Raw genomic sequence first — 15,951 nt, forward strand, 5'->3', positions numbered from 1 at the left:
AGGAACAGGGATGACTTGTGGAAAAAGAGATGCTGGCCAGAGAGAATGTTAATTTTTTTTTTAAGATTTTATTTATTTATTTGTCAGAGAAAGAGAGAGAGAAAGCACGAGCGGGGGGCGGGGGGTTGGGGGGAGTTGGGGGGAGCGGGGGATAGAGTGAGAGGGAGAAGCAAATTCCCTGCTGAGCAGAGAGCCTGATGAGGATGATGTGAGGCTCAGTCCCAGGACCCTGGAATCATAATCTGAGCCGAAGGAAGACACTTAATCGACTGAGCTACCCAGGCACCCCTGGAATGGTAATTTCTTAATAAAAGGATTGTAGCTCAGCAAAGGCAATCTGAAGCAGGATCTGGTCTTCTGATATGGATTCAATTTTACATGATATCCAGGAACCGAGAGAAGTCTAGTGATGTCAGTGTTGTATATGAGCTTCCCCTAATTAAAATGAGGTAAAAATAATAGTGTATCTTGCCATCATTTCTATCTTTCTAGTTAATTCTATAGGTCAGTCATTTAGGTGTTTTCTAGCTATCTCCAATACTCTTAAGAAATAGCAAATAAACTCCCAGTATATTCAGGTTTTAGTAATAAAACAAAGTATACTATTTGTGGCTTGACAGTGGTTTTTCTACTGCCTTTTGACTTGTGAACTAAAAAGGACATAGGCAATAAACTGGCCAGGACCCAGGATAAATTCAGCAGAAAAATAATAGCAAGAATCACAAAGGGTAAAACTCTGACCAATATGACAGTCAGTGACCCAGAACTTCAACTAAACACAGAGTAGTGTATCACCTCACTTTGTCGCTCTCACACATTTAAAAATTTGCCACTTCAAATCCAAAGGTATTAGATGTTGAATTTTATCCAACTGAAACAACTTGGAAGATTCAGAAAAAGAAAAGAGAACACTCAGATAAATATGTAAAGAGGGACAAAACAAATTTTAAAACTATAAATACAATAGATTTATCAAAACCAGCCATGTTCTCCAATGGAAATGTTACTGACTCAGGTTTAGGACACTCAATTGCTCCAATGAATATCCTTGTGATCCACCAAAGTTACTCAATTGTTCTTTGCTTTGCTTATGCAGCTATAAAATTGGAAAAGCAATTGTTTTCACTTCCTACCTTACATGATATGAAAATATTTTAAAGTCCATTGCAATATTATCATTAAGATAATGCCTTGTAATACTGCAATTAATTACTAAACATAAAGTAATACAGCACATTAAAAAGTTATTAGTCATCCACCTATAACCAAATGTAATTAAGACCTTTTAATTTCATAAAATTTATTATTTAGATTCATGAGTACTCCAAACACCAAAGACAAATTATTACTGTTATGGTTATCATTTCAACATTTTTGTGTGTTTTAAGGAAAAATTTTTGTCAAACATTGACAAAGTAGAGTACATTAGAATTCTGATTTAATGGCTCAGACTACTGTAAATTTTCTGTTGCATTCTAAGCTCTATTACTCCTAACCTCTTCCTGAAATACAAGCTAGACAGTGATAACACTTGAATTTTTTTATTATTAGAAAATATAGCTTAATAATTGATTAGTGTGACTGACAAGATACTCTATAATATTTTCAATGTAATATGATATATGGGGACAGTAGTTTTTAAAACCTCTCACCAACACAATATTCATGTCTTGTTTGGGAAACCATTTTAAAGCATGGTATATACTAGATGTCAGAAAATATTTTACGCAATTTCATTGGGTTATTCCCTGTTTAGATATTAACTCTTAGTAATTACCTCAATTTCACAATATAAAACTTAATTACTAAATGCAATTATCTCATATCCTCACCATTGTAAGTATTTTATTTTCTTTGGGCTATACACCTATACACACAAATATATAATTAATACACAGATATGGTCAAAAAGATAGGGACATATTCAAATGAAAGAGTAAAGATACAGTCACTAAATTACAATTTGTGAATGGATTTGATATTTCTTGAGAAACTATGTGCCATAAATGCACAACACCAGACACTTTACATATTACTAAAGCCTCATATGAATCATGTGAAATAGGTATTTTTGTTCCTTGTTCTTTCTACCAATCTATCAGATGTGAGGATTTGCAGTTATACTTTAAATAAGTCCTCTGCTGCTTAGTCTCTCTACTGCTTCAATCAGACCAGTCCTACTTTTTATTTATTTGTTTATGGAGCCATGCAAGTTTTCATTTGAACAGAGATCTTCATGACCCATGAGTTAGAAAACTACTGTTTTATACTACACAGCTTCCTGAGCACCAGAATTGGTCTTTTCTAGTCCAGTATATTTATGATTGAGAAGTCAGGAAACCACCACTGAAAATTCGTAATAGTCTGACTCTTTCCAAAGGGAAGCAAAATTGTGCCAGAGTTAAGAATTTCCTTGCTTTGGAAAATTTAACTTTGTTACATTATCTACTTACAACTTTATGGTAAGCAGTGAAGTTAATACCCATGTTTCCAAAAGACCTTAACCTGTACTTTCACAAACATAAACAATACCAACAGTATGAAATGGGAAGACAGAATAAAACACTTGCATTTAAAAATACACTTGGGGGGGCGCCTGGGTGGCTCAGTGGGTTAAGGCCTCTGCGTTCGGCTCAGGTCATGATCCCAGGGTACTGGGATTGAGCCCTACATCAGGCTCTCTGCTCAGCAGGGAGCCTGCTTCCTCCTTTCTCTCTCTTTGCCTGCTTCTCTGCCTACTTGTGATCTCTCTCTGTGAAATAAATAAAATCTTTAAAAAAAATAAAAAATAAAATAAAAATACACTTGGCTTTCTCACCAAAACCCATAACATCAGTCTAATTATGAGAAAAACATTAGATGAGCCCAAATCAAGGGATATTCTACCAACTACCTGATCAGAACTTCTCAAAATTGGTAAGGTCATCAGAAATAAGGAAAGTCTGAGAAATTATCACAGCCAAGAGAAGGCTAATGAAACATGACTACTTACTGTAATGTGATATCCTGGATGGAACAGAAGAAGGACACTAGGTACAAACTAAGGAAATCTCAAAGTATGGACATCACTTAAGAATAATATATCAATACTGGTTCATTAACTGTAACAACTCTATATATGAATGTAATGCATTAACAATAGAAGAAATTATGGGGGACAGATGGGTATTCTCCATACCATCTTTATACTTTTTCTATACATCTAAAACTATCCTAGAATAAAAACTGAAGTTTTAAAAGGTAAAATATGCACTTGGAAAAACACCCATATCAAAATCTGATTAAGCAGGAATCTGTGGTAACCACATGCAGTTCTTATAAAACAGAAGAAATGTTGCTTAAAAGAGTTGAATTGGGGGCTCCTGTGTGGCTCAGTGGGTTAAAGCCTCTGCCTTCGGCTCAGGTCATGATCCCAGGGTCCTGGGATCGAGCCCCGCATCGGGCTCTCTGCTCAGTGGGGAGCCTGCTTCCTCCTCTCTCTCTGCCTGCCTCTCTGCTTGTGATCTCTATCAAATAAATAAATAAAATCTTTAAAAAAAAAAGAGTTGAATTGTAAATTTTATTTGTTTCTCAGTAATTTTTGCTTGTTCTTTATTTCACCTTTGTGATCATGGGAGCAAAGCAGATAGCAAATTTAAATTTTTAAATTGCTCTAATAATGTAAGAAGTAAATTATCTATATTTCATTAAAAGACATTTTGGTATTGGGAAGCACCAACTTGACAAAAAACTCCTCGAATTTAAAATTTCTGTGTAGGTAAGTAGTGAAGCAAGGAATCTAAATACAACAGCTCTAGGTGTTAGTGTACAAAGGAACAGCTATCATGTATATGAAACCATTTTGAAATGTATTCTTTCTAAATTTGACATCAAGAAAATGGTATCATTATCTTTATGTGAAGTGTAAATACTAGATTATTTTCTCATCATATGTGTCCATGGAATGCTTGAACAACTGGTCAAAGAAAACCACATCTTTCAAAATGACTATCTGGTACCCAAATATTCATAAAGTGCCCATGGTGAAGGAATCACTTTTTTTTGGATCCCAGTGAGAAGACAGATCTATCCAATAAATTTGTATCATTGAATAGACACAAACCTAAAAGGAGACACCAGGTCTTCAGCATACATTCTGTACTTTGGACAAGGCACTGCCAAGATACTGCGCACAAAGCATCTCTTTTCTTTTCCAAATATTTCCAAGTCTGATAAATTCACTCATTCTTGGAGGTTTATAAACCTCAAAGGGTTGCTTCCTTACATCTACTCCACATTTCTTTTTTTTTTAATCTAAGTATGCATTTAAAATCGAAATATACTTCACCTTGAGAAGTTCTCCACCAGAAGAGAGCAAACTGATTACCACTCCTCTCTAAAATAAAGAGAGAAAAAGAAAACACTTTTTAAGACCGCACATGTGACAAACATTAATGTTGAATTGCTTACTATAGCATAACCATGTAAAGTACTGTAGACCAACACCAATGTAATATTACTAACTTGTGTGGCAACACATAGTCATGACCATTACAAAGACATTAAGAGTCTTTCCTGTATTACAGCATTGTGCTGGCCCCACCTTAGAGAATCAGCTCCTCAATTTGTAAAGGTATCCTGTATCTTGATTTGATAGCCTAAAATTGGAACTGGCAGGGTTACTCACCCCTCATAACAATGGGAACAGAATTTTGAAGAGCTCATGTCACCTCTGCATTGTCAATAAGAAAAAAACAGTTACTGCCTATGTTCTCCTCTAGGATTCTGATGGATTCCTGTCTCACATTGAGGTCTTTTATCCATTTCGAGTTTATCTTTGTGTACGGTGTAAGAGAATGGTCGAGTTTCATTCTTCTACATATAGCTGTCCAATTTTCCCAGCACCATTTATGGAAGAGACTGTCTTTTTTCCACTGTATATTTTTTCCTGTTTTGTTGAAGATTATTTGACCATAGAGTTGAGGGCCCATATCTGAGCTCTCTACTCTGTTCCACTGGTCTATGAGTCTGTTTTTATGCCAGTACCACGCTGTCTTGGTGATCACAGCTTTGTAGTAAAGCTTGAAATCAGGTAACGTGATGCCGCCAGTTTTGTGTTTTTCAACATTTCCTTAGCGATTCGGGGTCTCTTCTGATTCCACACAAATTTTAGGATTATTTGCTCCAGCTCTTTGAAAAATACCGGTGGAATTTTGATCGGAATGGCATTAAAAGTATAGACTGCCCTAGGCAGTATAGACATTTTAACAATGTTTATTCTTCCAATCCAAGAGCCACAGCAACTTCTTCCAAGATATGTCTCCAAAAGCAAAGGAAACAAAAGCGAAAATAAACTTTTGGGACTTCATCAAGATCAAAAGCTTCTGCACAGCAAAGGAAACAGTCAACAAAACAAAGAGGCAACCCACGTTATGGGAGAAGATTACAGTACAGACAAAAGGTTGATATCCAGGATCTATAAAGAACCCCTCAAACTCAACACACACAAAACAGATAATCATATCAAAAAATGGGCAGAAGATATGAACAGACACTTTTCCAATGAAGACATACAAATGGCTATCAGACACATGAAAAAATGTTCATCGTCACTAGCCGTCAGGGAGATTCAAATTAAAACCACATTGAGATACCACCTCACACCAGTTAGAATGGCCAAAATTAGCAAGACAGGAAACAACGTGTGTTGGAGAGGATGTGGAGAAAGGGGAACCCTCTTACACTGTTGGTGGGAATGCAAGTTGGTACAGCCGCTTTGGAGAACAGTGTGGAGATTCCTCAAGAAATTAAAAATAGAGATTCCCTATGACCCTGCAATTGCACTGCTGGGTATTTACCCCAAAGATACAGATGTAGTGAAAAGAAGGGTCATCTGTACCCTAATGTTTATAGCAGCAATGGCCACAGTCACCAACTGTGGAAAGAACCAAGATGCCCTTCAACGGACGAATGGATAAGGAAGATGTCGTCCATATACACGATGGAGTATTATGCCTCTATCAGAAAAGATGAATACCCAACTTTTGTAGCAACATGGACGGGACTGGAAGAGATTATGCTGAGTGAAATAAGTCAAGCAGAGAGAGTCAAGTATCATGTGGTCTCACTTATTTGTGGAGCATAACAAATAACATGGAGGACATGGGGAGACGGAGAGGAGAAGGGAGTTGAGGGAAATTGGAAGGGGAGGTGAACCATGAGAGACTATGGACTCTGAAAAACAACCTGAGGGTCTAGAAGGGGCGGGGGGGTGGGAGGTTGGGGGAACAAGGTGGTGGGTATTAGTGAGGGCACGTGTTGCATGGAGCACTGGGTGTGGTGCAAAAACAATGAACATTGTTATGCTGAAAAGAAATAAAAAAAATTTTAAAAAAAGAAAAAAGAAAAGAAAAGAAAAAGACCAGTTAAGAATGGCAAATGGAACAAAAACAATCTAAAATCTAGCTTCTGTAGAAACAGAAAAAAAAGATGTAGTTTCATAAGTAAGGTGGTATGAGTATATTGGGGGAGGGTAGTACTGCTAAAGGAGGAATATGAAGGATAAATAAGAGAAGTGAACCTTAAAAAAAAAAAGCGGACATCGTCTTTAAATAAAAATACTACAAGACACTGGAAAATAGCATAATGGAAAGAAAGACTTGAATTACTCTCCCTTAATCAAAAGTAACAAACATGCTTCTTTTCTTTTGACTCAAGGAAATACAGTATTTTTGTCTGCCCAAGCCCTTCTTAACCATTCCTAGCTACTGTCATTAGCTCAGCTATGCACATCTCTGGGGGAGACTTCATTCTTTTAAGCAAAAGGAAACATCTCAATTGATAGAAATGATTAGCATGCTTTAGAAAGGTGCTAGAGAACAGCAGATAATAAAGTGCTCAAGTTCAAAAATATATTAACCTTGTTTAGGGTCATGTTTCTTACAAGAGATGATGTTTTTCTAGGGGGATTTTAGCTTTTCCCAACCATTTACACTGTTTGAAGTGCTAAGAGCCCTCGAGCCAACTCAGCTAGCAACCTCCTTCCACTTTGATGTTTCACCATGACAAGGCTCCAGGAGTTGCCCAAACAAAAAGATGACACATCCAAATGATGTGTGTGTGTTTTTGTGGTAGACTCATAAAAAGATGCTGGAAGTAGAATAAAAATTGTATATCCTTACATTTCTACACTCCTCTTCGAGTGTGTTTGTGCATAAGAACAAACTGGTTTTGTCTGGTTTTGTCCTTTTGGCAGATGCTATTATTTGCCCAACCACCAGGCATTCTCATCCCCTTCCTAGTTGCTAGACTGCTTCAATATTTCGGAGGTATTTACTCTCCTATAGTGTTAAGAAAGTCACCCTGCTGCCAGGAGTAAATGCAGATTAATCTTTCAAAGCAATCATGATCATTTTAGGCCCCTTGACAGTGGTTAGCTTAAGGATAGGCATTAGAGGCAAGCCAGACCAATGAGACATAAGGGTGTTTAAGGATTTCTGGGAAAGCTTTCCCTCTCTAGATATCATTTAAAAGATTCTGCCTGACTCTGGATGTCATCTAGTGGTATACTGGAGCCAGCACACACTGGTTCATGATTGCTACTTCTATGTGCTGCACTAGATGACACCATATAGGACCTTGAAGATGCCCAGCGCTGGGAAAATTCACAGCATGGAAATCATCAAATGCTACAAATTATAATTTTTTTGTTTGTGTTTGTTTTCCAGAGAGTGGGTCACTAAACATTGACCAGAACACCACTAATAGTATTTTCTGAAGATGTGATGCTTGACTCTACTGAAACCATCTTGTCACCATGAGTGCAGACATCCCTCACCCACTATGACAGTGAGGATGGTAGAAATGGGAGTTTGATTGCGATGCTAAACACCTGGGTCCTTTGTAACATTCTTCAGCTACTGAAATAACCCTGGAAACACTTTGCTTCCAGACTTCTTCTTAGGTTAGCTAACAGGTCTTCATTGTTTAAATCACTATTACTGGACATCTTGTTATTTTACTTGGAGCTGAAAACAGCATCACAGTTTATGAAATCAGCAACTGGATGGACTCAATTTCTTTACTAAAGAAATTCTGAAATTTTATTTATATCCTTTTATCAGAGGAAAGAAGAAATGAGAGGAATATATGCTGAAAGCATTTTTGTTTTATTTGAAACTTGAAATTTAAAAGGGGGAGGCATTTAGCGAGAACACAGTAAAATTGTACCCACTATTTCTTTTCCACATTAGAAATATGATCACTAACATTTTCCTTAATTACATGACTAGGGACACATTTAGTGTTTGTAAAGCAAGATATTCTGAGAAAAATAGAACGGCCATAGCCAGAGCATCGGGGTGAGCACAACTAACCACTGAAATAACATTATAATAATCCTTCTCACCACACAGGGACTACCAGGACACAATGAGATCCAATTCAGACTAGAATTTAAGTGATGGGATTTCCACGAAGCTGGGATTTTGCCTTGAACATGTTACACTACGCCCTCCAATTCCTCGGGCACTGGGAAGAGGACAGTGTAAAATGAGTTGTTCTGGTATCATCTGAAACCAATTACCATGAGTGGACCCAAATTGCTAGGACGGCTACTCAGCAGCGGCATCCCAAGCACAGCTGGGAATCAACTGGTGAGTGCCGTCAAGAACTCTCCCTATCGATTGATTCCAGGCCAGCTTGTGATTGCCTTTCACCTCTCAAGCATCACTTTTCCATTGCCTTAAAAACTGTTCCAAATGGTAAGAATTTGCAAATATAATGAATAAGGAGGGGGAAGGGAGAGATTGGGAGAGAGAAGGAAAGATCAGGAACGCAAAAAGGAACGTGGCATAGGACTGTGATGAATTTCATTTGCTGGTGAATTCTCATTTATCTGGCCTCAATGTTAGGAGGATGCATCTGTCCTCTTCCCCTGCCAAAACAACTCTTCTTTCATAGAAGCAGTACCCTGTTGTCATTAAATTAATTTTCAAAAAGCAATGATGACAGGTTTATTCATTATCAATTTAGATTTCAAATTTTCTTTCATTCTGATCATTTCTTAGTTTAAACTAAGGTTCTTTAGTCTCATAAACACACAACCTCTTTCTACACAATTCACAGATATGGATGAAATGCACAACTCTGGAGTTTCCTACACTTGATTTTAGCCAAAAGGCTGAGAAGAGATCTGGAGTTTCCTGAAAGGTCATTATCAGGCAGCATTTTTAAGAAACATTAGATTTTAGCATGCATTAAAAGAAATAATATTTAAGAAAGACAAGTCAAAACTGTAAATTTGTTTTTATACTTAACAAGGGACAGAGATTGAGTAACCATATAAATGAATATCCTATCCCAGTGGTTCCCAAACTTCACAGTACACAGGAATTACCTGGAGATCTGTAAAAGAATATGGAGCATGGTACAATTTAGTCAAGAATATTGAAGATCCGGGCACCTGGCTGGCTCAGTGGGTTAAAGCCCCTGCCTTCTGCTCAGCCCCTGCCTTCTGCTTCACCCCACATCGGGCTCTCTGCTCAGCAGGGAGCCTGCTTCCCTTCCTCTCTCTCTGCCTGCCTCTCTGCCTACTTGTGATCTCTGTCTGTCGAATAAATAATAAATAAAATCTTTAAAAAAAAAAGAATATTGAAGATCAATGTGACTGCCTTGAAGGAAATTGAAAAGAAAAAGTTAAAATTAAGGCAAAAATAGCGAAACTGAAACAAATGCAAACTACCCCCCAAGAAAGAATTGTTCAAAACTCAAATCTGTTAATATGAGTATATTATCTTAAGGGTAAAACCAAGACTATTTAGGAATAGACTTTTTTAAAACATAAAAGAACTCTTTAAAATAAACACAATTTTGCCAATAAATTTGAAAATTTAGCTATAAAAGTAAGTTTCTTGGAAGGAATTTAAATGACAAAAACAGATTCAAAAATACAAAATACCTTAATGCCCAAATGTTGGTTTCTAAGTACCATTCTTGACAAATAAGAATTAGGTTTCTTGAAGAAAGTGCTGTTTTCAGGTCTGTGGGAATTATAATTCTAAACCATCTCAAAGTACAAAAAAGTAAAGTGTTCAGGTGTGATGAAGCCATGTCAAAAGGACATTGGATCCAGCTTAAAAGGGCTCCTACTCACCTAATCTGTGATAATTTGCTTAATCATGAGACAAAAACTAGTAAAGGACAGCACTAGAAAACTATATAAACTAATCTTAGTCATGAAAGTGGATGGAAAAAATAGTATATAAGATATTAGTAAAAGATCTCAGTAGTATTAAAAAAATATATCATAATGATCATCTTTGTGCTCCCAATCTTCCATCCCTAAAATATCTTCTAACAGAGAGCAGACTGAGTCTTTTAAAATATGTCAGATAATATCACTTGCCCTACTCAAAAAAATTGCAAAGACTTGCCATGGTACTTGATGTAAAAATCAAAATCTTTACAATCTCCTGCAAGACTTTGCATAATCTGTTCCTTCCCCATTACTTCTCTTATCTCTTTCCTACTCTTTTCCCCCAGAACTCAACCACTCTAACCATCTGGCCTCCCTAAATGTTTCTTGAACATTCTAAGCTTTGCTTTGTTAAGATCATGACATACTTTGATACATTTTCTGCTACTGACCCATATTTTTATTTCTGAGATAAATCTTATTTGGTAGGCTCATTAAAAATTACTCTCTTGGGCTTCCTGGGTGGCTCAGTTGGTTAAATGTCTTAACTCTTGGTTTTGGGTCAGGTTATGATATCAGGGTTTCAAGATCAAGCGCCTCATTGTGTTCTGTGCTGGGAGTGGAGGCTGCTTAAGATTCTCTTTCTCGGGGCGCCTGGGTGGCTCAGTGGGTTAAAGCCTCTGCCTTCGGCTCAGGTCATGATCCCAGAGTCCTGGGATCGAGCCCCGCATCAGGCTCTCTGCTCAGCAGGGAGCTTGCGTCCTCCTCTCTCTCTCTGCCTGCCTCTCTGCCTGCCTGTGATCTCTGTCTGTCAAATAAATAAATAAAATCTTAAAAAAAAAAAAAGATTCTCTTTCTCCCTTTGCCCTCCTTCCCTCCACCCCACTTGCATGCTCTCTATCTTAGGATTTTACTAATCTTCATAACATAAAATATTTGAACTTCATAACACAGGAACCAACAGCCCCAAAAAAGCAATAGGATATAAACATACAAGCAAAGAAAGATTAATTACATCAGGAATTGAAAGTTGAAGAGCAGAACCAAAGAGTGCACTAGAAAAAAGCCAAAAACTGCCAAAACATGAATAGCAGAATATTAGATTGGTAAAATATAGAACAAAGGAAAAATTCTTCTAGAAGGCAAGAATAATGAAAAAGACATAATATTCAGAGGAGGATGTTGGAGACTGGATACCAGACCTTGGAATTATAGATACAGATATTTTTATTATAGAAATTGGAATTATACAGGGGCACCTGGGTGGCTCAGTGGGTTAAAGCCTCTGCCTTTGGCTCAGGTCATGATCCCAGGGTCCTGGGATGGAGCCCCACATCGGGCTCTCTGCTCAGCAGAGAGCCTGCTTCCTCCTCTCTCTCTGTCTGCCTCTCTGCCTACTTGTGATCTCTGTCTGTCAAATAAGTAAATACATAAAATCTTTAAAGAAAAAATAAATTGGAATTATACATATATAGATCATTTTAGACAACTTAAAATATTTTTGGAATTAAAACAAAATTTGGATATGTAAATGGAAAAATTATGCTGCCAAAAATACAAAGAAACCCATGCATAGTAATACCCTAAGAATTTTTAAATATCAATGATAAATAAGTCATTCTACAAGTATTTTGGGATAAGATGAAATAAGAGAAGGGAAAATGCCAAAATAACCCCAAATTCTCCTTTATATAAAAATTAAATTCCAGAAGACAATGGAGGCAAACTGCTTTAAAGATGTACATTAACATATTAATATCTTTTTTTCTTAAATATTTTATTTATTTAACAGAGAGAAATCACAACTAGGCAGAGAGGCAGGCAGAGAGAGAGGAGGAAGCAGGCTCCCTGCGGAGCAGAGAGCCTGACGTGGGGCTCGATCCCAGGACCCTGAGATCATGACCTGAGCCGAAGGCAGTGGCTTAATCCACTGAGCCACCCAGGTGCCCCAACATATTAATATCTTTAATCGGGGACTATCTGGTCACAAAGGGGACTCTGATTTGGGCATATTCTACTTTAACATAACCAATTGCATTGATTCTACTTTCTAACTCTACCCAAAGCTGTTATGCGTTACTTCCACATAATCTAGATCTAACGGAATGGGATAGCGAGGAGGGGAAGACCATATTACTGTAACCATTCTTGTGCTAACAACATTTTAAATTATCTTCAAATTTGAGAAAACACAAATTAATGAAAGATCACAAATTCAAGCAGAAAGCCACAGTCTGAGAAACCCGAAGAGTTGGAGACTGTAAGAATGGCTAGAATTCACAGAGGAGCCTTGGAAAGGAAAAGGAGAAATACCAAAATAATGCACTTAACTTTCCCTCAAATCCTTGGCTGATTTCTAAAATTGTGCAAAACTTAGTGTTTTTCCAGAGGGAAAAGCAACAACTCGAAAACTGAAAGAGATAGGCAGACATTGTAGCTTTTTCCATGTCAGAAGGCACAGTTTGAGTTCAAATCTTAGAAAGACTTGATAAACATCTCAGGCTTTCCATTAAAACACAAAAAAGGCCATTCCATAGGAATAAAATTACATCCTAGTATTGAAGCCAAAACTAAAGCAGACATATCCTAACAGAACACAAAACCAAGTCTACAGACATCACATTAGAAGTGGTCGATCCATCAATGATTCACTACTAGAATAAAATTCCAATATCATTTAGAGGAACACAACAAAATACAGTCTCTATGATGAATATGCCAAAATGCAGTATGCAGTATGCAGTTAAAAATTATAAAAGTGAAGAAACAAGAAAATGTGGTGCACTCCAAGAAAAAAAAATCAGTCAGTTCAAAGAAACCAAAAAAATGATCCTGATTTTAGAATTAGCAGAAAAGAGCTATAAAATAACAATTATAAATATGTTAAAAATTCTATAATCAAACATGCAGGGGAGGTGTGTGAACTGGTGGTCAGTTTCAGAATTCTACAGATAGAAACTGCATAATTAAAATAATATTTGAAGATAAAGTTAAGATAGAATTAACAGCAAATTGATCAGAAAAGGAGCAGTGAAATTAAAGGAGAACCATAGAAGATCATCCAAACATAAACCAAAGAGGGAAAAAAATAGAAATAAACAATGAGCAGATGAAATGTGGGACACTATCATCTCCTAGGCACATCATAATCAAATTGCTGAAAACTAATAATAAAGAGAAAATATTTAAATGCAGAGAAACAAGATAAACTGTATACCATTCAAATTGTGGAAAGGGAGTATGAATGACAAGTCAAAAACAATGAGAGTCAGAAGAAAATGGAGCTTTAAAAGTACTGGGGGTATGTGGGAGAGATAGGGAATCCTGCTATCCTGAAATTCTATATTCATAAAACAAGTATAGTTCAAAAAGTGAAATCCAATTATGTTAGTTGCTGGTAGTACATAGGAATTGACTAAATGGAGGCATAAAGTAAATTTCTGGGGATTTGGAAATGTTTTATATTTTAATTGGATCATTGGTTACATGAATATATATGTTTGGCAAACTCATCAACGTGGATACTTAAGATATATACATTTCCCTATATATAAATTTACCTTAATTTTTCAGAATAAGGGAGAAGCAATGACTTTTTCCATTATATAAAAGGTACGAGTATTTTTTGCCTGAAGGTTAAAGCAACATTTTAACAGATAAAAAGTGGCACTCTACAGAATAAGGAAGAATGAATATGAAGAACAGCCAGTAGAGATCATCCAAACATAAACAATAAGGAAAGTATCCTGAAATGATAACTGTATGTGCTGATACAAAAGATTGTTTTTTATTATTTTCTTGCATTGGCTTCATTTATTGAAACATAATGGCTATATATTATGAGGTTTATAATCCATGAAGAAGTAGAATATATAACAATAGCAAAGAACAAGAAAAGGTATAAATATAACTATACCGCTGTATGATTCTTACCTAATTCAAGGAGGGTATTATAAGGTAGACTATACTAAGTTAGAAAGACATGTTCTTGGTGCACTTTGCTGGCTCAGTCAGTGGGGCATGCGACTCTTGAGCTTGGGGTTGTGAGTTCAAGCTTGGGTGTGGGGATTACTTAAAACATAAAATTTAAAAAAAAGAAAAAGAATGTATGTTCTCATTCCTAGAACGATTTAAAAAACTATATAAAGAGGAATGCCTAAAAGTACAATAGAAAAAATAAGAAATAAAAGTAATATATAATAATTAATCTAAAAGAAGACAGAAATGGAAGCACAAAAGAAAAAAAATCAGTGAGGAGCAACTACAATTTTCATATATTACCGGTAGAGATAGAAAATTATGCAATCACTTTGGAAAATAATTCAGTAGTTTCTAACATGAAGTTGAATATTCACTTACTGTAAGATACAGCAATTCATCTATTATGTGACATATCCCTAGATATTTGTCCAAGAAAAGTGAAAACATGACCACAAAACGCTTATATCAGAATGTTCACAGCAGTTTTAATCATAATCTATAAAAAATGGAAATGACCCAAACGCCAATTAATAGGTGACTGGATAAACAAATTGATGTGTTCCTAAAACTGAGTACTGTTAAGCCATAAAAAGGTCAAACTGCTGATATATGCAACAATAAGAAAGACTATCAATGACATCTTGTTGATTCAAGGCAGCCAGACACACAAAAAAAGACATATTGTATGATTCCATTTATATGAATTTTTGGATCAGTATACTACATAAACTATAGTGATGGAAATCAGATTTCTTGCCCTGAGGAAGTGGAGATAGATTGAAGTGTGGGGCTCTGGGAAATTTACTGATGTGATGAAAAGGTCTTACATCTTAATTGGTCACAGAGAGGCATTCATTTTATCAAAACAATTAAACCTTTCATTTAAAGTCTCCTCATTTTATTACATACAAATAACAATTTAAAAACCAAAAAATATACTGTAGCTTATTATCTTATTTGACTTTTTCTACTTAAACATTTCATGCCACTTACGTACTCAATATCTAAAATCATTCCACCATGAATTATCCATAAAGAGCAGTATTAACTGATGATACCTTCCCTTAAGTTATGCACTCTCTTACTCCAAGCAACTCTTTCCAGAAAGGGATTTGGTAAATGTTTGTATAAACAGACCAAAAACATTTACAAAATTTTCAGTCTTCAATTTGGGCGATTTTCAATGAATATTATTTTAATGAAATGTTAGGTATGTAAATATATACTCGATTCAACTAAAACCTCGGGGCAAGGAATGGTAACTAGATTTGTTTGTATATAATTAACACAAATTTTTAATGGTTCTACAGTGTGTGGGTGTGTGTATATATATTCAAGGAGATATATCTATATCTACATCTATAGATACCGATATCGATATCTATAGATATAGATATAGATATATGTCCTTGAATGTTCTAAAAGTAACAAAAGCCAACTCTGGCTTATTTAAACAGAAAGGGAATGTGTTGAAGAAAATGTGTTAGCTCACGTGATAACTATGTTAGTTCCAGTTCAAGAAGCAGACACCAAGACTCAATTAAAAATACAAGAGTTTCATTAGGGAAACACACCTGAGAAGAAAAGTGAGAAGGATCTGGGTCGGCTAGAAGAATCATCAGACCATGCAACAATCCGATGCCTGGTGAAGGCAAGAGGTGCAAAGATAGGAGGAAAGCTCTTAGAGAAAGTTCAGCAAAGCCATCAATCAACCGAGTACCTGTCTTAGAATTCTTGCTGAATACACTTACAGGCTCTGTAGCCTATGCAAAGCATGGCCTGAGTGCAAACTCAGT

The 15,951-nt window shown here is 36.2% G+C and overlaps 1 long non-coding RNA gene across 1 annotated transcript in view; it reads right to left on the reverse strand.

The window, feature by feature from the left end:
* Window positions 1-15,951, reverse strand: part of LOC123951927 — a 359,215-nt gene that overhangs the window by 187,067 nt on the left and 156,197 nt on the right. Inside the window, exon 3 of the long non-coding RNA XR_006820537.1 lies at window positions 4,328-4,375. This is a non-coding gene — a long non-coding RNA (uncharacterized LOC123951927). The remainder of the gene's footprint in view (window positions 1-4,327; window positions 4,376-15,951) is intronic.

Source organism: Meles meles, chromosome 10 (genome assembly GCF_922984935.1).
Source record: "Meles meles chromosome 10, mMelMel3.1 paternal haplotype, whole genome shotgun sequence".
Classification (NCBI taxonomy): Eukaryota; Metazoa; Chordata; class Mammalia; order Carnivora; family Mustelidae; genus Meles; species Meles meles.